Raw genomic sequence first — 25,442 nt, 5'->3', positions numbered from 1 at the left:
GGTGCTTCTGCTCACTGCTCTTGGATCATTTCTTGCGCTGAACAATATCAATATACTCAGCCCTGATGGACGGAAACATCTAAACACTGTAGGTAAAACTCAACTGACATTTCTTTTCTTTATTCCAGTATGATATAAGGTCTCTTGCATCAATTTTTAGTACTTTGAAAGTAATTTAGAGTAGTTAACAGCTCTAAGTTAATTAGAAATTAACATTCACGTTGTAACATAAAACGCAAACTTGAAGTTCAAGAAATATATGCAAATAAACCTCTTAGTACTTTGTTTCTTGAGTGTATGTACTATTAAATTATTTCTTGTGGTTACATATAATATTTTTAGGTGATTAGGTTCTGGACTTCTGGTTATAATCATCTGAAAGGGACTTGAGGAGAACTATGGTGATACTATATATTACTCATACTGCTCATGCTATGAGGAAATTTTTTAGTTTAGCGTACTCTTGTTCTTTATGTTGTTGAGTTATAGTTCAAACATATACTTGACCACATGCAGGAATGGAGCCATCCCACTTGTCTCTCTGATAATTGGTTCATGCAGACCCCTTGTACTAGGTTGTCCTTCTACTTCAATTTGCATTTCCACCTGCCATGAATATAGGTATACTCATCAGTCATCTCTTTAATTATTTAGGACAATATAATAAGTAACCTGGCTTCATTGACATCTAGGGAATAAAAAAGAAAAAAACTTTAAGTATGTTGAATTCGTCTCTGTTCCGCGTCACAGGAACCATGATGTCGTTATTCGAAAAAGGTGAAAGCGAGTGTTCTATGATTATGTTGTGATGTTACGCTTGTGCTTTCGTGTCACTCTCTTTTTGGGGTACTTCCTTCATTTGGCTGGTCGGTTAAGTTTTTCTGATCTGCAGTATTACATTCCGTGGTCATAAAGAACTTAGTATTTCCCTGCCATACTGAAACATTTGATGCTTCATGAACAAGATGCTCAGGTCAGATTTTATCTATTATTAATCTAAATCAATATAGAAGTGTATAACTGATTTATAGTAGTATGTGCCATGGATGATTAGGAGGTTCTACTATAGTGATCTATTGATCTTTGTTATGCCTATTGTTGATATATGATACGAAATGAACATGCTTGAATTAACAAGAAAAAGAGACGACTACCTGCCTATGTTATAAATGCAGCAAAACAATGAATTTTGAAATTGTCCTTAAATTAGCTCCAACGGCCTTCTTCTTTGCTAGTACGTACTTGTTTTGTGCGGGAATTTTCATAAAACCTAGATCACACTAGTGTCAACTGTTTAAAGACCCCCACGCCCCATAATACAAGTCAAGTTTAAAATCTTGATACTTTTAATTGCCTCATCACTTGCAAATTAAAGTAATTTACTAAAATGTTTTAAATTTTGAGAAACATCAACTGAATTTATAATCTTTCTATTTCATAAATTGAATTACTTTTGCTGTTTTGCTCCTCTGGGGAATTGCTTTACTAATTCTTTGTCAATATACCCTTCTACCTTCTAAATTTTTATTCATTTTAGGTGGTTGCAAATTGTTTATTTTCACTACAAGAGATTTGGAGCTTGGAGGCAAATACTTCTGAAGAAGCATCAAGAGAGAAGCATTACTTAGCAAGCCTGTTATATATTACTTCTTAAATAGGTATGCCTTTCATATATCTTTATTTAAATAATAATTTGTCATTAGTTATTTTATTCTCCTGGTTGATATATCTCAGATCAAACTGATCTAACTCTCAATGTAAACTGCACCATAAAATATTGCAATCAGAGGAGGATATAACACTCATCGTCCATGATTATCATCTTCTTGTATCTTATAATTGACATACATGCTTATCAGAGTTTACGGTAAGTCTTCATAGTGTCCATCTCTTCTGAGATAAACCAGAAGCATTTTATTAACTTTATGACATTGTTCGTGAAATTCAACAGTCATTTTGTATATTCATGTTGCTTATGCTGCATTCCACTGGCGAAATATGCTTTTAGTCCTGTGGCGCCCAGGGATACTAAGTTCTTTTTTTGTACATATAGATATGGACTATTCAAACAGCTCATCACAAAAGACGGAAAAGAAGAAGTTGCAGAAAATTGGGTTGAGGTGATAAGATTCCACCTGTTGCTTTCTTTTAGGCTTCACCATGCATCCGATTTAGCAAATAAGGCATACTTTTGGTTGTTTCAAGAAGAATGTATACATTATGGGATGTTGAATTATAAATTGCAGAACATTTTGAATTGCTTAGTTTGGTGATATTTATGGCAATCTGAAAGCTTTTTGTAAAAATTTGTTTTTCGTATTTTTTGGTAATTTTTTAGGCACATAATAAATGTATATAACACATCACAATAATAATACATCAGATTGTGCCTTTAAGATATCAGTTACAAACCGATGTCTATTCTGACACATCATGGGGTTGTTTCACATCGGTTATACACTGAAGTGAAAAGGAGTATATAACATCGGTTCCAAAGGAGAACTGATGCACTACAAGAAAAACATGATCCTACAACCGTTTTTCACCGTTGTTTGATGTCAAAATTTTTGGTCGTCTATTGAGGAGCCGTGTGATTTCGATCAGACAACAGTGCATCGAACCATTACTAGAAGCTACAGACACAACAGGTTCATAACTGTTACCGAAACTGTCATTCAACAACAGGTTGTATAAAAGACTGTATTGTTGGAACAGTTTACCTGCAACGGTTTTCCTCAAGAAGACAACGGTGTATTACTGTCAACTAAGAGTGCAAAATTTCTATATATTATTTGTCAAACAACGGGTAGTTTGTTGATTGTTGTTTGAAAGGCTAACCACAATAGGTTTAGGACAATACAGTTATGTTATGATGTCTTAGACAACACCTTGAGCCAGAGTATTGTAAGGAAGTCTTTCAAACATCGGTTTGTGAAATGTATTTCCAATAATGAGTTGTGGTTAACGGCCATTTTAAAGCTCTTTAGACCACATTTTTTGTTTAACTCCTATTGTAGTGCACCCCTTGAGACAACAGCGTCGTATATAATGTTGTTTGAAAGGCTAACCACAACAGTTTTAGGTTAATACTGTTATTTTATGCTGTCTTATACAACAGTTTTAGGTAAATATTGTAAGGAGCTATTTCAAACAATGGTTTGTGATAGTATTTTAATACTAAGTTATGTTAACTGCCATCTTAATGCTCTTTAGACCACATTTTTTGTTTAAAGCATATTGTAGTGTTATCCTTGAGATAACACCATCGTATATTTTGTCGTTATGTGAACATGATAGACACAATATTACCATGTTTTAAAGTGTTGTGAATAGAGCTTTAGTCAACTGTTAAAACAATGTTACAGTGTTGTTCCAATTAGTTTGGTACAATGGCTGTTTTTGATTGAGAACACAATCATCTGTTGTATATAAAATTTTGCATATAAAATCCTGATTTCATCCAAACCACCTGTTTTCTAAAAACTAAATCCCAAAAATGAATCCACCAAAAATGAATCCACCAAACGAACAAACCGAGAACTAACTACCAATCACAAAAAAATCAAAATCCACCAAACCAACAAACCTAGAACTAGCTAGAACAAGAACAAGCCAATATATATAAATTCACCAAACCAACAAACTTAGAACTAGCTAGAACAAGAACAAGCCAATATATATAAATCCACCAAACACATATCAATCCAACAATCCTAGAACAAGCCAATATATATATATATATCCACCAAACATCTAATATAAATCCACCAAACACAACCAATCCAACAATCCTACAACACTAGAACAAGAACCGGGCAATATAGATAGATTGAGCACAATATATATAGATTGACCATGCAATCTACTAATAGATTGAGACAAATCTATCAATCTACCGACAATTCTGTTTGGATTGGACCAAAAAGTGCATCACCATGACCAACTGCATAATTTAAAGTTCAAATCCGACTACTAGTTCAAACAAAAGACCACAAATTTGGAACCTAGATTGCATGGCGTTTCATGAAATATTTTGCAAAATCACAGCGGATCTCGTTAATGTCATCATCAGTGTAAACCAAGTTTGATCTGCGCATCCACTGAAAAATAACCCAAAATTTTACATAAGTCATACAATTAAGTACTGTACGAGTAAGAGTATAAGTCAATGGGAAAACCCAAAGTGAAAATCTCACCTTAGCAGCAAACTCAAGTTCTTTGTCCTGAACAATCTCCTTCATATAGCGCATCACAAACAGGCCACAATCCTTGGTTCCTGACTGCACTGGAACTCCCTGGATTAATTAAAAATGCATTACAAAAGCTGTGAATTGGAGAGAAAGAAGCTCTTGTATGTATATTGCAGAGAGATAACTATACAAAACAGATTTGGTGAATGTAAAAAATAAGTCTCTAAACTATGAGTGCAGTAGTGTTTATATACAAGCATTAATCTAACTAACTTCTATCCTTAACAACTAGCTGAGATGTAACAAATAATTATTTAATTACAATATCAACTAACTGAGATGTAAGAAATAATTATTTAATTACAATATCCTTAATAGCATAGAAAAAATATGATGAGAATTGATTATTACCGCCATGTTCTCCCACAAAATTTTCTTCTTGACAACCTTGTTGAGATCCTCTTTGTAAATTTTAATGGCACTACAACCAAAATAATACCAGCAAAACCATTAAGCAACTGAAAAATGCGTGGTCTATCAAAGTTCAAGACTCCATACAGATATTTTAGAAGCTGAATCTTACTTGTCGACAACATCCAGCCATTCCACATTAGCGATTCGACGTTTTAGAGGGTCCATGTGGTAGACAACCTCTGCCTCAGGATTTGCAACAGTTAAATTCCAATGGTTCCTACACAAACATGAATGAATTGAAGCCTTGTCATAAAAATTGAAACTTAGAAGCTCCAAAAAAAATCAATTTAAAAAGGCATGTGATCCTGTTTAGCTAAAACATTATATGAGAATGTCTAACTAGCTAGCTCTTGGATTAAAACTTACACGTCATTGTAAGGCATAAGAAAGTATTGCCCTTTCTTAGCATTCTTAAATCGTGCAGCGAGTGCACGCGACCTCTGCCCTGCATTACCACAGCCAATGGCACCAATTGTGGTGGGATCTACGAACTTGATCATGTTGGTCATCTTATTTTTTTTGACGTATTCGTTTATGGAGCTACATATAAAAATATGAGAGATTAAAAAAAAATCGTTTCTGGAGCCACAGACTAACTATGAGATATTAAAAAAAAAATTATGGAGAAACTTACTGAATAAAAAGGACGATCACAGACCCCGACATTTCACCTCCAGAGCACACCGAATATATATCTGATAAGTAAATGGCCATCTTTTTTGTAGAGCCAAAGGCTTCTTGGGATAGTTGAAAAGAAACCGTTCGTTCATCAGCTAAGGCACCCTTTGCCCATGTCCACAAATGATTTAATGCAGATGGGTAATTTGCACCCATCTCAACAACAAGCTCTGGTTCAACATCAGCGACTAATTTATAAGTCTTCTTTTTTCCCTTTTTCTTGGCTTTCTGCAGAAAATACACATGAAAATAGTAAGAAAGAAAATACTAAATAAAAACATTCTAGCTATATAGTGCTATTCTAAATATTTTTACCTTCGGAGCTGACAAAACATTGGAAGTGCTATTGTTCCTCATTGTTATCAAGTTTCTTGGCCATGCAATAAAAGTTCCCATGGCTTGTTCCACGGTCAAAATCTCGTCACCGATGGGATATGGAATCTTAGCATCTCCTTGAATGACTTGAGTGATTGACACTCTTGCATTCTCTTCCCCAAGTCTGACTCCATGGATTGTCTCCTCTCCTTCAACAACAACAACTTCATCAATCTTCGCACAAGCTACAATGTTGCTGAGCGATCCAAGAGCCAATTTACAAACAGAATTATCCGGAGCATTCACTTTAACTTCTTCACATCTGTCTTCCTCAAAAACAATTCTACAACTTTCATCCTTGCCATCCAACCTCTGAGCATCCTCAGGATCCACCCCTAAATCAACAAACAAACTTTCAATCTTTTGAATTTTCAGACCACCTCCCTCCTGTTGAACAGGAAATAAATTCTTTGCAGTTGTAGGTGTAGCAGGATGGTTTACAGCTGCATCAACATCAACCCCGCCGTTAGAGTGACAGCTTGCTTGTTGGGAAGGATGCGTTGGAGTACATTCTTGTTGTACGGGCCTTTTCAAGATCTCTGCCCTCAGCTTTTCCATTTCAGCAGCCCAAAAATCATCTCTCGCTTTAATTATTTTTGGAGTCTCCTCTGCCAAGTACCTCTGAACTCTTTCCTGTATCTTTTCATCCATTGTTCTAGCTTTTTTTTGCCTTGGAAGATCAAAATAAACCGACTGCTTTACATGAACACCTTGTCCACGGACCCGTCCACCATGCTCAGGCTTACCGAGCGCGAGTGTTAAAACATCATCAACACCTTCAGCTATTAGTTTCCCTTCCTTAACCTCCTTTTTCAATTTTTCCTAAAATATTAAGTGTACCATATTATCACAGTCTGAGCTATTTCCATGTAAAAGACTAACATAATTAAGTACCATATACTTTCAATTAATTAAGACAAAAATTAATATATAACTTACAATTTCCGTTGCTTTATCTTCAACAATTTTTCCTAAAAATTTACCATCTTTGTCCTTGCTAGGACCCAGGTTGACGACCGATCAACTTCCTCTTCATCTGGATGAGATTGATACTGCATTCACATGTATATGATCAGGAAAGTATAATAGTATAAATATGTTAGACAAATTAGTTTGTATTAGAATAATAACTATGTCATTTCACTATTACGCACCCATTCATTCTCGAGGTTAGCATAACCTTTTCGAGACATCCGATGTGGATATACACTCAGCATCCTTCTTTGTATAGCATCATCATGACATTTCTGCATAAGAAGCACGAATGTGGTTATGAAATCAATATTAATTAAATACCAAAAACTAGAAACAACAAGTATGTTTTAATGCTAACTAGAAATAAGTATGTCATAATGCTAACTGGAAACATACCAAAAACTCAGGTGACGTGCGATCAGCAACAAATATATCCCAATGCGATTTTTCTATGAAAGAGAAATCTGCAGGAGGATAGGCCAACACTTCAGGTTGATCTCGATAAGGGAGAATGTAATTTGTGGTCAGTCGACTTTTGAACTCCCTCCATTTCTGACCAGCGGAACGTAAAACCAACTTTTTCGCAGACGGAGGTAAAATGAAACCCAGCTACATACATAAGAAATTAAAAAGATATCAGATACATAAGTAATGAACATATAATGAAAGATACATAATTATTTGAGTTTGTTTTACCAGAACACACTCCCAAAGCTTGTTCTTTGTCTCATCGGGAACACATTTCCAACTATCATGCCAGATTGGTGCTTTGGTTCTTGCCAAAACCCCAATATAGGATTGCATTTCTGCCGCTTCAGGACCATACGGCTCTCCCTTTCCATTAAAAGACACATTAAGTTTATACCTCTGGATCTTTCGTCTCACAATTCTATGCATCGTTACACAACCTCGCTTGAGTAGTTTTAGTCCTTCATTGTTGTTCGGGGTGGTAACAGGTTTCACTTTTTTCTTCTTATTTTTGGAAATTTTTTTCTGTAAGATTTCAGATATAGGCTTCTTCTTCACAGACTTTGGGGAAGAAGTGGATGGGGTGGGGGTCATAGCAGGGGTCTGGTTGTTTAAGGACCTGGTCTTTCGTAAAGCCCTGATCACATTCATGGTAGTTGGGTGGGATGAAGACCTGGACCTTTTAAGCTCTTTCTTCTTTGGCCCTGTTCTCGGTGACTTTCTTGTGTTCAATTCTGTCTTCTTTGACTCACTTTTCTTTTTCGGAGTGGCCATTATCTATACACCAAACAAAAACTAAAGTTTAAAACACATGTATCAAATGTATATGGAAGAAAAACCAAATTTCAGAGTCACATAATATAGAACATGTAAAATGAGCTGTCATATATCTAAAAGGACTTCGCATATATGCACGAAACATATATACTCAAACAGAGGCAATGTGTTTATGTGTTCCGTGAATCAAACAGAGGCAATGTGGATAAAAATCCACAAAATCTTAAGTGAAACATTAAAATCAAGCATAGTGAAACACTAAAATCAGGGATGCTGAGTGTATATGCAGAGTGTATTTAGAGGAACACTAAAATCTAGAGTGAAACATAGAACACATGAAATCAGGGACTCACAAGCATAGTGAAAATACAAAATCAACACCCACAAGCATAGTGAAAACCACAAAATCAACAAAATAGAACACCCCACAAGCATAGAACACCCCACAAGCATAGTGAAAACCCAAAAAATCAACAAAATCTACACCCACAAGCAGCATCATATATTCAAAACCCCACAAGCATAGTGAAAACCCACAAAATCAACACCCACAAGCAGCATCATATATTCAAAATCCACAAAATGCATTTCTCAAAATCGAAACCCACAACCCCTAAATACATGAAATCGGGGACTCAAAATCGAAACGGTTGAGTAATCGCCCTTGTCGCGTGTGATGCTAGGTTGAGTAATCGCCGTTGTCGCCTGTGATCGCCGTTGTCGCCTGTGATCGCCGTTGTCGCGTGTGATAAAATGAAAATGAAAAATGAAATTGTGAATGTAAACTGGTAAAGTAAACACCGCGAAGCCAAGGTGGGAGACAATTTTTGATTGGGGGGAAATGAAAAATCAAATGAACGGTGCTGATTTGAGATAGTACCTCAATCTAACGGTATGTAATGTCTTTTAATATATTTTAATTTTTAAAAATTAAATTATCTTGTCTGAAAAACTGTTGTTAGACATACTTTGTTACAATTGTTTAGTTAATAATTTCGATTAGAAGATTTTTATTCGGTTCAGTGTTTCGTTAAAAAGATGACTTTATTTTAAACATCTTATATTTTCCGATAAAATCTGTACATGACTACACTAAGTCGATATTAACATCCGTACGGTTGGATCGTTGACAAATCCATTTTATAAATTAATTAAGTCAACTGGGTAGTAGTACCCGTGTCAGGGACTACAGCTTTTACCGGATTTCTATTAAAAAGACGAACAAGAAGAGTTGATTATTTTCCGATAAAATTTGTACATGACTACAATAAGTCGATATTAACATCCGTACGGTTGGATCGTTGACAAATCCATTTCAGAAATTAATTAAGTCAACTGGGTAGTAGTACCCGTGTCAGGGACTACAGCTTTTACCGGATTTCTGTTAAAAAGACGAACAAGAAGAGTTGATTATTTTCCGATAAAATCTGTACATGACTACACTAAGTCGATATTAACATCCATACGGTTGGATCGTTGACAAATCCATTTTATAAATTAATTAAGTCAATTGGGTAGTAGTACCCGTGTCAGGGACTACAGCTTTTACCGGATTTCTGTTAAAAAGACGAACAAGAAGAGTTGATTATTTTCCGATAAAATCTGTACATGACTACACTAAGTCGATATTAACATCCGTACGGTTGGATCGTTGACAAATCCATTTTATAAATTAATTAAGTCAACTGGGTAGTAGTACCCGTGTCAGGGACTACAGCTTTTACCGGATTTCTGTTAAAAAGACGAACACGAAGAGTTGATTATTTTCCGATAAAATCTGTACATGACTACACTAAGTCGATATTAACATCCGTACGGTTGGATCGTTGACAAATCCATTTCAGAAATTAATTAAGTCAACTGGGTAGTAGTACCCGTGTCAGGGACTACAGCTTTTACCGGATTTCTGTTAAAAAGACGAACAAGAAGAGTTGATTATTTTCCGATAAAATTTGTACATGACTACAATAAGTCGATATTAACATCCGTACGGTTGGATCGTTGACAAATCCATTTCAGAAATTAATTAAGTCAACTGGGTAGTAGTACCCGTGTCAGGGACTACAGCTTTTACCGGATTTCTGTTAAAAAGACGAACAAGAAGAGTTGATTATTTTCCGATAAAATTTGTACATGACTACAATAAGTCGATATTAACATCCGTACGGTTGGATCGTTGACAAATCCATTTCAGAAATTAATTAAGTCAACTGGGTAGTAGTACCCGTGTCAGGGACTACAGCTTTTACCGGATTTCTGTTAAAAAGACGAACAAGAAGAGTTGATTATTTTCCGATAAAATTTGTACATGACTACAATAAGTCGATATTAACATCGATAAAATTTGTAAATGACTATCCATAAGTCGATTTTTATTTGGATTTAATTGATTTTGACATTCTTGGACATAATTTAAGGATTATTTAAAATTTTAACAACCCAATCATTGAGCTTTGTTATGTCTGAATGAGAACATAATAATTGAAGTCAAAATTAGGTCATTCATTACTCCTCATCTTATCCCCTCCTGTACTCTCCATCGTGATTCGTGGAGGCTCCATCGCACCTCGACCTCCTCGAACCTCCATCGACCTCGACCTCAAGCTCGACCTCGACCTCAAGCTGCTTCGCACCTCCTCCATCGCACCTCGACCTCAAGCTCAACCTCCCCCATCGAACCTCGACCTCCATCGCAGAGACCTCCATTTTAGGTAAATCCGTAACCTAAATTATCTTTTTAGTGTTTTAGGGTTCCTCCATTGTTTCAGTGGTTTAAGCTCTAACACAAGCTCACCTCTGCAATTAATTGTTTGAAGTGATAAGCTTAATAGTTAATTGTTTAATTAGTTAGTCATAATCTTAATTAGTTAATTGTTTAATTAGTTAGTCATAATCTTAATTAGTTAATTGTTTAATTAGTTAGTCATAATCTTAATTAGTCACCTCTGCAATTAATTGTTTGAAGTGATGCACATTGGGAATTTGGGTTTGTGATAAGCTTAATTAGTTACTAATTGCTAATGTAAGTTACTAACATATGTGTGTGTGTGTGCATTTTGTTATTTTCTCATTATCTGCAATTCGGTAAATATATTGAAGCAATTGATTTTACTTGTAGTGAACATATGGCATCTTTAATGCTAAGATACCAGCAGCATGAAAATGACGAGGTGTGGCTAAAAACCAAGCAGAATGAACAATTTCCCGAATGGTTCAGGAAAAAGGTAAGTTTTATTTATGTGTTTATTACCTTGTTACGTAGTCCTGATTAAAAACAATACAGACAAGTAATATAAGAAGTCGAAGACATCCAATAAAAAATAAAAACACAGACCTAAAAAAATTGTTTAATTTTTTTTTTATTGTACAGATTGAGACGGAATTGCTCCATGACCATAATAGCATAGGTGATGATATAAGGTGGATGGCAGAAGGGCCTAACAAGAATGTTCCTACGTTTAGTGGTTATAAAATCAGCGGGGTTATTTATAGCACCAAGGAGCGTGATAATAATAGACAAGTACAGTGTAGTGGTGTTTGTGTTGTTGCAGATACATTAATGCTTTCCGAAAAATTTAAATCTGTTGAACATACTTCACATACCTATTATGGAGTTATAACAAGTATATGGGAGCTAGACTATAATAATTTTAGAGTCCCTATATTTCGTTGCAATTGGGTAGATATGAACAAAGGGGTTAAGGTTGATGAGTTGGGATATACATTGGTTAATTTAAATAAATTAGGATTTTCAAATGATCCTTTTGTTCTAGGGAAACATGTTAAGCAAGTTTGCTACATTGATGATACTCTTGAAAAATTTTGGTCTGTGGTGTTGAAAGTCCCGGAAAAGAACTTTTATGACCACTGTGATGATGAAAATGAAGGCTCTGTAGAAATAGAACTTGAGAATGAGCTGCAGTTGCCCGTGTTCCCGAATGTTGATGAACTGGACGATGAAAATACTAGCTATATGCGAGAGGAAGAAGAATGGATTCAACTTCCATAGTGGTAATATATATAATTATTTATAGATACTTGAGTCCATGTACCGCTCACTTTATTCTTTTTGTAGGTGAAGCTCCCATTATCCATGTGTACTGCTCGTGAACCCCTTGATGAGATTACTTTTGCCGTGATAAAATCATCATCTAGTTGACTGAGTTTTCAATTTGTGAATGCTGCTGGTTGATGCTCTTCTTATAATAGATGATGATTTTATCATAGCAAAAATAATCATTCGGCGGACATACAAGTATGGCTAGCTTCTACTACAGAAACAGGGCTTGGAGATATGTTATCTACTGCAGAGGATAAATTATAAAATTTTCCACATCAAACTTGTGCAAATTAATGTTGATCACTTGTTTTTGTGTTTATGCAGAATTACCAGCATACGGCGGTTGTCAAGGCGTGCAAAATTATGGCTAAGCAGCATGCATGTTACCAAAGGCAGTAAACAAGGATTGTGTTTCCATTTTCATTGTAATATTCACTACTAAACAACTCTGTCTTGTATATATGGAACAATGTAATTTGAAATCTCTGTCTTGTTTAATTGAAAGTGTATGGTTTGCCAATTTTGAGGAATGGCTTACAATTTTGATTGAGGATCTCTAGTTTGTTGTTGGTTGGACCTTTGGCTGATTTATGGTATTATATCTGTTGGTTTGGGTTTATTCAGATTGGACATCTTATTGTTGGTTTGTGTACAGCAGGGTTGGGATATGTAATATGTGCAAGTCAATTTTTTTTTCCATCTTTGCTGTATAGACAACGGTTTCTTTTGCTAATCAATAAACTGTTGTATGAACCTCTATTATCCCATAATGTTAATAACCATTGTCTATGAACTTTGCTTTCTACAATGGTATTTTAAATCCATTGTTTGATAGAGTCTAAGATATCAGTTTTAGTAAACCATTGTCTAAATTAGACAACGGACTTGTCAAAAACTGTTGTCTTAAGATGGAATGAATTTTTGTACATACAACATGCATGCAACATTATGTAAAAGGGTTACAAACAACAGCTCGTAAAATAACAGTTGTCTTAAGATAGAATGAGTTTTTGGACATACAACATTGGTTCACGCTTGTTTAAAATAGTCATAAACAACAGTCCATGAAATCACAGTTGTCTAAATAAGTCAAATCGAAAAGCTTAGACAATAGTGTGCAAAAACCTCTATAAACGTTGTTGGATGGAAAGCAAGACAACTGTTTTTTCATAGCGAAGAAAACCCCGTGGTTTGATTTTTTGGGACAACGGGTATATTTTGAACCGTTGTCTCATGACAGTTGTGTGAATGAGATTTTGGTGTAGTGATGTCGTAAAATACTACAGACATCGGTATGGTTTTGAAATCGATGTGTCATAGATAAATAGACATCAGTTTATGAGTAAAAACTGATGTGAAAAACTTTGACTTATCTCTACACCCACCTAGACATCAGTTTTTAAATTTTTAGATATCGGTGCAGAACTGATGTTTATTGACCATTTTCCTGTAGTGATGATTACTTAATAAGTTTACAGTTCTTTGCCATTATCCAACACAAGTTATAATTATACATAATTTGATTTCCAAAAGCTGAATGCCTAAACTACAGATAGATCTACCTTTGCAGCAATGGAGGCTAAAATATCAGTGAGTAGACGCGGGACGCTTCCCCCGCTCTTGCGCTGGGTCTGCTTGAGTCTGGCCATCCTTCCTAACTGTTGTTGTGTGATGAAGAAATGAAGCAAGAGTGAGTGATACAGCTCCTAATATAACATATAGTTTTTAATAATTCAAGGTATCTTACTAGATAACTTCCTGAAGATCTATCAGGCATAAGATGATCATATACTATATATGTGTTTAAAGATGAAGTTATAAGATAAGAATTGTATAATGACCATCTTTGCAATATCAAAAAAAGAAATGAAGTTGCGAGATACTTAATTATGCTCATATGTATATATATATATATGTAAATATACATCTCTTTCATACACTCCTTGAAAACCCCTGTTATGAAAAATGTAAAAAGAGTTGTATTACCCAGTAATTTAGAAGGAGGAAAACCTTGGCATAAACCACGATATCTTGCTGATCAGGCAAAGATATCAATCATGTTACTTCGCTACTGGTAGATAGATAAATTCTCCACTCGTCATCACCCTGGCCGCATTAGGACCTTATGCTGGACTGTTACCCGGCCTCTTACGCATTGATGGACTGCCCCTGAGCCCATTTCACTTTGATGAACTACAACTGAGCCCATTTCAGGTATGCCGACACATTTTGACTGGGCTTACTTCCCGAATGTTGGGAAAGTAACCAAAGACTCTATTATCAAATCAACAACCCTGTTGCAAATATAAAAATATATCACAGAGCCGGATCCCTCAGATTTTGAGCGAGTATTTAATTCCCCTTCGAAAGGAAGATCTTAAATTTGAAAACGGGTTTTTGGGATCCGCTCTAACTTTTACGATCGTTTTGAAGACTCGAAAATATTTTTGAAAACGTTTGAAGTAAAAGTTTGAAATAAAATATATCAGTTCCAAAATATTAGAAAAATATCTAAGTATTATTCTCTAAATAATATTCCGAAATAAATCAGTTCCAAAATAATAGAAAAATATCAGAATATTATTCTTTAAATAATATTCCAACAAGAATAGCTTTTATAAAAATAAATGAAGTAAAAGTTTTGAAACTAATACTTAAAATGAATAATAATTAACAAAAGATATATTTATACAAAAGTAAAATCTTTATTTTAATAATCGAAATAATATTTGATTATTAATCAAAATTATCGAATAAACCTTATTCGAATAGTAGTTATATATATATATATATATATATATATATATATCATATTGACATGCTTCCCAACATATACATGCAACAATATATCGCAAGATTTTTGCTAATAACAATCATGCACTTATCACAAGATAATGCATATATATATATAATGTCGAAACAATATTTATACGGGTAAAAAACTTGCTTGAACGATCTGGGGTGGAAATGGGTCAGGGATGAGTCCGGTAACTTATAAATAACAAATAAGACAGAATTAATCCTCGGTCGCTTAAGAAACTAGACTTTATCCATTTATACCCCAACGCTCGCTTCTACGCTTAAGAATTTACATTAGTCGCTCGAGTATCCTCGGCTCCACCATTTTTTTAAAATTAACTGTAACGACTCGTATATTTTTAGTATTATTTAAATGTGTAATTACTGAATAAATAAATAAATAAAATATGTATATGGGTTCTGTCAACGGGTTTTTGCGTTGTTATTATGTATATGTGATTACTAATGTATGGGATTGAATTGCGTGGTTAATTATTGGATTGTATGATTTTGTTTCACTTTTAAAAGTGATTTTATTGCAGTTTTATTTTCCATAAATATTTGGATTGTCTCTGAAATTATTTTTATGGTTTTATAATTACAATAATTATTTTTATGATTTTATAAAATTTAGAAATCAATATTTCATCAATTATTTAGTCCTGTGTGATTTTCTGATTGCATTTATTTGTAAAATCCGTATTTAATTCTAGAATTCTTTAAATATTATGAAACTCATATTTATTGAAGTTTGGAATATTCCGAGTTTTTTAAAATTATTTTGGAAAATTTTGGGATTAATTTCATCCGCGCGTCGATTCGTTTAATTGATAAAAGGGGGTATAAATCGCGTTTCAGAAATTATTTTAAAATTTTAAAATTTATATTTTTATTAATTTCGGGATATTTATAATATTTTATGACTAATTTGGTAGTGTTCTGAAATTGTTTTAAGCGCGACTTGGTTCTTTAATTGCGAGTTTCGTGTTAAACCGGGCTGCCAGAAGGTTATATTTATCCTTTTTGGCTACGTGTTCAATTCTCAGGCCTGGTTCTTACAGGTATCATGTTTTGATTGTATTATAAAAAAAGAAATAAAAACAAAAACACCAAACACGCACAAACATAGAGCCGTGTGTTCCCTTATCTTCCTCACTTTCAATTTCTTGTGTCTCTCCTACCCTCCGGTCTCTCCTCCTCTCTCTCGATTATCTTTTTGTCCCCTCTATATCTCTCCTTCTTCCCTCTACTCGCTCTTATTACCCCTTTTTCCCGCCTATTATCTGTTCTCCGGTCGCCGTTTTTTTGCTATTCCGGCGAGTCGCCGCCGACTCAGCTTAGTGGTTGTCCTGGTGGCATGTTGGGTGCATATACTTGTTGGTATATATTCATGCTGTGTGTGTATCAATTGAGTGTGTGTGTTCTGGGTGTGTTGCTGTGTGTGTTCGATCTGTTGAGCCGATTCTCCGGTTATTTCTCCGGGAAATTTGCGCATGTGTCTCTGCAGTTGCCTTACTGTTTATTCCGTGTATATTTTGGGGAATTGTTTGGTTAATTCCTGCAGAATAATTAGTTGAATGTATATTCATGATATAATAATTATTTTGTGCGAAGATTATTGTAATAATCGGTGGAATCAGTCTGGACACCTGAATTATTCGGGCACCGACAGATTTCAGCGCTGTCAGCGATGAACATTGATGAGCTGACGGTGGACTGTGATGACGCGATTCTGAGTCCCAATATAAATAAATAATAATAAATAAAATCAGTTATAAAATTAATTTTGAAGCGAAAAGTAGAATATTATTATTAGAGTCGTACTGGTATTTGGATGGCGAATTGGATTGTCTGTGGATTGTTGTTGTTGTGAATTTGGTTTGAGACGTCGATTTATATTTCGACGGGTAGGCCAATAAACAAAAGAGATGCTGCCTGATTTTTCGAAAAATAAAATTTGAAAGTTCGGGAGCGTATAATTCTCGGAAATACCGGTCGAACGTGTATACTTGTATAATCATAATGAGTATTTTACGGAACCTAATTGTGGATCGTGGTAAAACATTATGCAAGTAATTTTCCAAAACCAATAACCCTAATTTCGTAAAGTGACGACTATACGTATTTTCTGGATAACGAACACCGAACCGATTTTCGAAAACGTGAACCCTAATTGTTGCGTGTATTATGATAATAAGATATATAATTACGTGTTGGGAATCATTATCGTACGGGTAAAGTGTCTAGCGAGGATATGTCAAGCATACCTGGTCATTTAACGTAGGGTATTTCGACTTTGTAGGTTCTAATCGGAAGGCCTGAAAGTTGACGTCGGACTAAGATTAAACTAGTGATCAGTTGACAAGCTCCTCAAGGCTCCAATCGAAGGGTCTGAGTGTTGAGGTCAGATCCAGGATAGTCGAATAGTAAGGCAATAAAGTCGAGTGTCCAAATCGGTTCAAGGTCAAACATAGATAGTTGTAAAGCTCTACAAGGGAAGTACCCCTGACCATTCTTTTATGGTTCAGTATATATGAATAGCTAGTGTTTTAATCTCATCAGGGAACAGAAACGTTTTATGTTACGTATCACCTGTATTTGAAAATGTTGTTTAAATATGTTTTTAGGGAAAAGTAACTTCTGAAAGTACCTATCTCTAAAAATGTGATCAAAAATGGAAAAGAGGTTTTGAATAGTGTGTTGTGACAGAATTGATTTTAACAAGAGATAGGTAAAAGTGATTTTGAAACTGGATTAAACAAATCAGATATTGGATAACGTTACGTAAGTGGCTAATTCGGTTGCGCGCAATTCATAACCGATTAGTCCAGCATAGTTAATCAGAGATATAACTAGTCTCTGCGGAACCGGTTATTTTGTATGAAAGCCCGATCAGCTTTCCTAGACATTTTGTGTGATAGCCCGGCCAACTATCCTAGATAATTTGTATGGAGGCCTGACCAGCCGTCCCTAAATAACATCCAATACATATCTGATTGTGGTTTTTATGGTTCCAGTAACGGAACAAAAGGTTTTGGGTCCCCATAACGGGACGAATGGTTTTATGGTTCCTGTAATGGAATGGAATGTTTGGAAACGAAAATAGCATGCTAAAATTGTAATAAGTTGGTTTTGTAGTAGTTGACCTAAGTCATACTTAAACCTGGAAAAGGTCTTGGTAAAGGGGTCGTGGTTATGTATAATTAGTAATTTGGATTATATTATGTTTATTATTATTGTTGTTGGTGACATCAACTCCTGACCCCGGGGTTGAGACCGTCACAGTTAGTATCAGAGCTACAGTTTTGAGTCCCTGATTTAGGTTAGGAGCAGAGTTAAAAAAGTGCAGGAAGGTTTATATAAAGGTAGAAGTCAACAACTCAATTAGAGGAGCAAGTCTAAGAGTTCAGTCAAGGGTTTCGGAGACGTAACCCTGACGTCTATTGTAAATTTGCTGGAACTGCCCTAGCTTAGAGTATGTCTCCTTCGTATACGTATTACTAGTAAGGTCCGATAGAGATTTATTGCTTACAAAAAGCTCCGATCTTAACGCCCCTACTACTGCTGCTTCTCGAGAAAATGAATCTGATTGAGAGAATTCAGCTTCTGAGCGGCCCTTGATGTGTCAGCTGAAGAGACGCCAACGTTATTTCTAAATATCATATTTTCTATGTCAAGGAATGTTACTGGACTGAGTGTGTGACCTCGATGAGTTTGGATAGTATGATAATAGTCGGTGGCTGCTATGACAGCCAAGTTTCATGAAGTATGGGGATCAGTAATGTTGTATAATCCTGAACCTTTCACGTCTTTCTTGAAACGCATTGTGTTTCCAAAGTAATTGTTTACCTTTTTATGAGTTACTTATTTTCCCGTAAGAAAGTCAAAGCCCGAAGTAAGCAACTTAGGATTCTGTTGATCCCATTATAAATCAGATTTCCTCCCTCCCTATTTGTGAAGTTCCTTTTAAACATTGTTTTTTTCCTCGGTGATTTTATCGGTTGACTGGGGCAAACAATGCATATGATTTGACTATTTGTCTGTGTGACAAAGGGTTTGTTGGGATGCCACTGATGTATGTGTTGTGAGATATGCCATACTAAGACTGGCCATCTTATGTACTTGTATGGTTGCTCTCAGTCATACCTATGTCTTCTTCTCTTGTCCTCCCCGTATCATTAATTCCTTGACTGAAATTTCATTTGAAGTCCCGAGGCAATGAGCTGTCAGTAGCTTTTGTAATTAGACAGTCCTGGTTATTGAAAGTAAACAAGAATTGACTGTCCGGAGGAATATAAGTCTTTCATCTGGTTGCTACTTCAAAAATGAAAATAGTAGAGAGGATTCATGATTCGATATTAAAGGTTGCAGCTTTAGGGAAGCTAATTCAGTGGTAGATGGGTCATTTATAAGAGATAAGAAAACCGCCTTGAGAGGAATGGTTGATTGAAACTCAGACTAGTGCGTTAGCCAAGTCTGTGATGCTTGTTTACCCTTTTTGGGTGGTGCCTAGTATAGCCCGTCTAGCTTTGCGATATATGGAATTTGTTAATGTTGTATTTTTAATGGTGCTGGAGGTGATAGGGAATAAAATAAACCCGGATTGTGTAATTAATATCTCATTAATTATATTAAATTGGGCCGGCAGTTAAGCCCATTAGAAGAGGCCCAGTGTCCTTGATAAGGGCCCAAAAATAGCCTGGGAATATAATTGATGTTATAATTAATTAAGACCAGATACGGTCCAATAATGAAGCGGCCCAAAATCCTGATTATTAATTAATTTCGTAATTAATTAATAAGGGATAAATCAGCTGTCAAGATAAGTCCCAATGAGGATATAAATCCTAGTAGATTAGTCGCCAAGGGACCTAATAGGATAAGGAATCAGTTTCCTACTTCCTAGGACTCCAAAGTCCATTCTAATACAGAGACTTGTCCACCAAGTCTCCTAACCCTAGTCCAATTCAAGGACTTCCAACATCTATATAAGGGGTCTCACCCCCACCAATCAGAACTACATTTTTTTGACTTGATCCTTGGCATACAGCAAGGTACGTGGGCATTTTGTTAAGGCAGATCGAGTCATGAAACACAAGAGAAGTCAAATCGAGCCTTGAAGCTCACATTCTCTAGTAATCAACACAATAATTATTATACCTTAGTTTTTGATCCATAATATTTGGCGCCGACTGTGGGGAAGCACAACAACAACCTTGGCGAGAACACGGAGAGGAAGCAGCGCCCTAGAAGGAGAAACACCAGCGGGGACAACCCAAACGATTTCATCAACCGTGGAGGTACCTCCGCATTCAACCTATGTCGCCACCCAAGAAGGAGCCCAATTAGAGGCAACTGAACCTCAAACCCAAGAAACGATCCCCCCGTCTCCTCAAGGTACGAATCCCCAACCTCAACAACTACATACATCTGTGAATTCTCGACCCTTTGGATATTAGTATTCAACTGTCGTAACCAGTAACCCCCCTTATGGGATGCCCCTTTACCCCGAGGTTGGAGGAAGTGGACTTGCTGGACGGAGTGAAGCACGAGGGAGAACACCCCCCTATATACAAGGTTTTGCTCCTATCCCATAGGATCAGGAATTTTCTGGTCCTTACACTGAGAGAGACTCTGAATCTTCAGATGATGAAGTGGCCCCAAGAAGGAGATGTGCTGGCAAAGAGCCGATGGCTGATGGTAACCAACGTCCTAGGAGCACCCGGGGGGTGAATCCCCAAGAAGTACAGGAGAGAATCAAGGCTCATGAGGCTGAGATTCAAAGGATGAAGCGCGACTTGGAGGTACACCAGGCTCCAAGACTCCCACTACCACCTAGGGGGAGAAATCCTCCTCCAATCATAAACCTGGATGGTCCGTCTCAAAGAAGGGCTGTAGTCCTAAGAGCTGATCCAAACAATCTTCTTCCCCTTGGAGATCCTGATGATCCTACTCCACCATTCACTGAAGAGATAATGAATGCCCATATCTCAAGGAAGTTCAAGATGCAAACTATCAAAGCTTATGATGGCACGGGAGATCCCGCTAATCATGTCTGAACATTTTCTAATGCACTATTGTTGAAGCCCGTGAATGACGCTATTAAGTGTCGGGCCTTTACTCAAACCCTGTCGGGTATGGCTAAAAGATGGTATAGTCGATTTCCCCCGAACTCTATTGGGTCCTTCAAAGAATTAAGTCAGGCTTTTATTAAGCAGTTCATCAGCGGGAGAGTGCATGAGAAAAGTTCAGTATCCCTCATGAGCATTGTGCAGGGAGCGAAGGAATCCTTGAGAGACTACCTGAATCGTTTCATAAATGAAGCTTTAAAAGTCCCAGACCTTGATGAAAAGGTAGCTATGATAGCACTTCAGCAGGGAACTAGGGACAAATTCTTCAAGATGTCCTTGGACAAGCGCCCTTCTGAAAGCATGTTGCAGCTCCAAGATAGGGTCGGGAAGTACATCAAAGTGGAGGAGAGTATGAGGAAGACCGTAGTAAGCAACGAGCCCACCGGAGGTAAGAAGAGGAAAACTGATCTGGAATATATCGCTAAGGACAAGTATCCCAGAACTGAGCAAAACCCTGATTCAACCCCAAAGAAGGGAGGACCTGGCCAAAAATTCACTGAATACGCTAAGCTGAATGCTCCTAGAAGTCGGATCTTGATGGAAATCGAGAAAGATCAAGATATCCGTTGGCCTAAACCCTTGAAGGCTGATCCTGCCAAGCTAGATAAGAGCAAATATTATAGATTTCACAAAGATATTGGCATGACACCGATGAGTGTAGGCAATTGAAAGATGAAATAGAATTTCTCATTCGAAAAGGAATATTGAACAAGTACACTGGGGAAGGAAGAGATAGGAATAAAAATGGGAGAAAGAAATTTAAAGATCATAGAAGAGACCAAGACGATCAGGGGTGGAATTCCCATCCTAGGGGACCGGTTATAAATGCAATCTTTGGAGGACCACGACCCCGAGGGCCTGTGATAAACACAATCTTTGGAGGACCAACTGCTGCTGGTTTATCCAAGAACTCAAGGAAAGCATATACTAGAGAAGTCATGCATATTATTGGGGAAGCCCCAAAGAGGGTCAGGACAGGAGTAACAATGACATTCGATGATTCTGATTTAGAGGGTGTGAAATTTCCTCATGACGACCCACTGGTCATTACACCAATAATAGGGAATAGCCCGATAAAGAGGGTCCTTGTAGATACTGGTGCTTCAGTGGATATCTTGCTCCATGACACCTTTTTAAGGATGGGTTATAATGATTCTCAATTGACCCCAACAGATATGCCAATATTTGGATTTACGGGAGTGGAGTGCCCCGTGGATGGGATAATCAAGTTGCCGACAACCATAGTTCGGGAACCTAGGCAAGCAACACAGATGTTAGACTTTATGGTGGTGAAGGCTAGTTCAACTTACAACGCGATCATGGGAAGAACAGGGTGGTAAGTGGCATTTTCTACCACTTAAAACATCTTAAAATGGCTTGAATTGATGTCTTGGAATCAAGTATTTTGTGTATTTGATGCGTTTTTCTAGTGTTTGTGCATTTCAGGGTATTATTTGCATTTTTAGAGAGATTTCATCAAGAATAAGCCTTGGCATGTGTTTGGCATTGCAAGTGGAAAGATATGAGCAGAATGCAGCAAGAAACGGGAGCAAAAATAGAGCATTTTTCAGAAGGGGTCTGAGTGCCCGCTCAACTCTGCTGAGCGACCGCTCAGGAAGCTGAGCGCCCACTCGCGCAGGTACGGAATTTTAAAATAATTATTTTAGACTCCTGATTCTGTTAAGCTTCCAACTTCTGAGTTAGCTGGGTTTTATGGGACTCATATATAAGTAGTTTTCAGAGACGTTTCACATAGTGTTGGATCGTAGTATTAATTAAGTAGCGAGGAGATAAGGAAGAAGGCCGTTTTAGCACATCGCAACGAAGAGGAAGAATATTTTCTTGTGATTCTTTATTTCTTTGTAACGTTGGATGCTAGTTTTCTTTACTTTGAACCTATTTACTCTTGTGACGTACTCTGGTTTAATATAAGTAGTTTTAATTATTCTCGTATGTTATTATCATGTTTCCATATGAACCCATGATGACGATGAGTTCTATCATGGGCTAATCGTAATCATGGGGTCGTAATGGATTTACTATGGAATTCTTTAGTTAGTTGTTTAATACCTTAGTGTTTGATGATTGTATGATATCTAGTATTGGTTGTGCTTATTGGTCTTATGTGCATCACGAACATATAAGATAGGGTGTTAATTCTTGTGAAGCGACGGTGGATCTTGAGGTCTAGAACTTGCCATGCTAGCATAGGTTCATGTATGTGTATGCATGATTAGTGGGTAACTCTAACCGTTTTACTTGCCCTGTGTAATCATAAGGAATAACTTGTGCTTAAATCGTTATGTTGTCAAATTCTGTAGACATATAGGGTCTCAATATAAGTGATGCCTATTCAACTCCTGTCTTAATTGTGGATGCTTGGGTACTCGTGCAACGAAAGTTGTCGTTTATCAGTTTCATGTTATCTGATTAGTGGTGTTAATCTCTTGTGAAGCGACGGTGGATCTTGAGGTCTAGAACTTGCCATGCTAGCATAGGTTCATGTATGTGTATGCATGATTAGTGGGTAACTCTAACCGTTTTACTTGCCCTGTGTAATCATAAGGAATAACTTGTGATTAAATCGTTATGTTGTCAAATTCTATAGACATATAGGGTCTCAACATAATTGATGCCTATTCAACTTCTGTCTTAATTGTGGATGCTTGGTAGAATGGTATTAATACAATGAAAGTTGGCTTTTATCAGTTTCGTGTTGTTCGATTAATATCATCACTGTTGTATGCTAAGGGTAATGACAATGACTATTGAAGGAAGTAGTAATGAAGTTGTGATCTCATGTGTGTTTTAATATTGTTAATTCAAGTGTCAATTAAGTGCTTAATTCTCGTAGTTAATTGTAGTTAATAATTAGTTAATCAAATCTAAGTGTTATTGTCTTAACATTGAGAAGTAATTATACATTGGTGAGTGAGTGTTAATTGAACATAATTAGTCTGAGTCTCTGTGGGAACGAACTAGAAGATATTCTATATTACTTGCGAACGCGTATACTTGCGTGTATTATTAGTGCGTGTTCCGCCCTAACAAGTTTTTGGCGCCGCTGCCGGGGACTCGGCGTATTTGTTTAGTTTATGTACTTACCATCAGTGGTCATTAGGACTCATTGATTAAGACGTGTTACTTATTGTTTTCGGTTGTGTTTCAGGTACTAGCGAGCGTTTATGCAAACACATTCTCGTACTCGCAAGAGGACTTTAGATACGGCTGAGGAGATAGACGAAGTTCTTGATATTCCGGAGAAATTAGATTTTGAAGATTCGGATTCAGGAAGTGAGCAGAAAGAGCCAGTAATAATGGGTGATCGTATAGTTCCGACAGATCCAGCTCTTCTGGACTTTTCTCGGCCTAAAATTGATGACATTCAGTCTAGCATCATGCACCCGGCTATTGATGCCAATAACTTTGAAATCAAGCCGGGCACTATTCATATGGTGCAGAATTCTGTTTCTTTCGGAGGTGCTGCGACTGAAGACCCCGACATGCATATAAGGAATTTTGTCGAGATCTGTAGTATTTTCAAATATAATGGTGTGACTGATGAGGCTATCAAGCAACAGCTTTTCCCATTCTCACTGAGGGATAAAGCTAAGGACTGGTTACATTCTGAACCAGTTGGGTCCATCACTACTTGGCAAGATCTTGCGCAAAAGTTTTTGGTGAAGTTTTATCCAATGGCGAAGACTGCGGCAATGAGGAGTGGTCTTACTCAGTTTGCGCAGCAGCCTACAGAATCCATGTGTGAAGCTTGGGAGTGCTACAAGGAGATGTTGAGAAAGTGTCCACATCATGGTATGCCTGATTGGATGGTGATCACTGGTTTCTATAATGGTTTGGGGGCCCAATCTCGGCCCATGCTCGATGCAGCAGCTGGAGGCGCCTTGTGGGCCAAAAGCTATACTGAGGCTTATAATCTGATTGAGACGATGGCTGCAAATGAGCATCAAAACCCAACTCAAAGGATGATGCCTGGAAAGGTAGCAGGTATTTTGGAAGTTGATGCAGCTATAGCTATTGCAGCGCAGCTCCAAGTGCTGTCTATGAAGGTCGATTCTTTAGCCACCTATGGAGTCAATCAGATAGCTATGGTCTGTGAGCTTTGTGCAGGTTCTCATGTTACGGATCAGTGTTCTCTTGTTAATGAATCTGTTCAGTATGTGAATAATTATCAGCGACCGCAGCAGCCTGTTCCAGCTACTTATCATCCTAACAACAGAAATCATCCAAATTTCAGCTGGAGTAATAATCAGAATGCTATTCAGCAACCATATCAGCAAGGAAAAAGTAAACAGTTTAATCCACCTGGATTCCAGCAACCACAATAGTATTCTCAAAGGCAAACATATCCTCAACAAGTAGGTGCAGCTCCACCCTCTAGTGCTAATTTTGAGGAACTTAAGTTATTGTGTAAAAGTCAGGCGGTTTCTATCAAGACCTTGGAAAATCAAATCGGTCAAATAGCTAATGCAATGCTCAATCATCAACCTGGCACAC

The 25,442-nt window shown here is 36.8% G+C and overlaps 2 long non-coding RNA genes and 1 other non-coding gene across 3 annotated transcripts; 1 reads left to right on the top strand and 2 right to left on the bottom strand.

The window, feature by feature from the left end:
- The first annotated feature begins 359 nt into the window (after window positions 1-359).
- On the top strand, window positions 360-2,328 carry LOC141710955 (uncharacterized). The gene is made up of 3 exons (XR_012571156.1): window positions 360-973; window positions 1,538-1,658; window positions 2,054-2,328. It is a non-coding gene; the product is annotated as an uncharacterized LOC141710955 (long non-coding RNA).
- A 1,903-nt stretch (window positions 2,329-4,231) lies between these two features.
- On the bottom strand, window positions 4,232-4,901 carry LOC141712014 (uncharacterized). Its single transcript, XR_012571505.1, has 3 exons — window positions 4,774-4,901; window positions 4,602-4,671; window positions 4,232-4,295 (listed from the first exon to the last, which is right to left on the bottom strand). It is a non-coding gene; the product is annotated as an uncharacterized LOC141712014 (long non-coding RNA).
- Window positions 4,902-24,637: 19,736 nt separating this feature from the next.
- On the bottom strand, window positions 24,638-24,744 carry LOC141715328 (small nucleolar RNA R71). The gene has a single exon (XR_012572094.1). It is a non-coding gene; the product is annotated as a small nucleolar RNA R71 (small nucleolar RNA).
- Between the last annotated feature and the right edge of the window lie 698 nt (window positions 24,745-25,442).

The sequence above is a fragment of the Apium graveolens genome, chromosome 3, assembly GCF_009905375.1.
Source record: "Apium graveolens cultivar Ventura chromosome 3, ASM990537v1, whole genome shotgun sequence".
NCBI classification, from domain to species: Eukaryota; Viridiplantae; Streptophyta; class Magnoliopsida; order Apiales; family Apiaceae; genus Apium; species Apium graveolens.
Note: the sequence above shows the minus strand (reverse complement) of the source record. Positions and strands in the feature narration are given on the sequence as shown.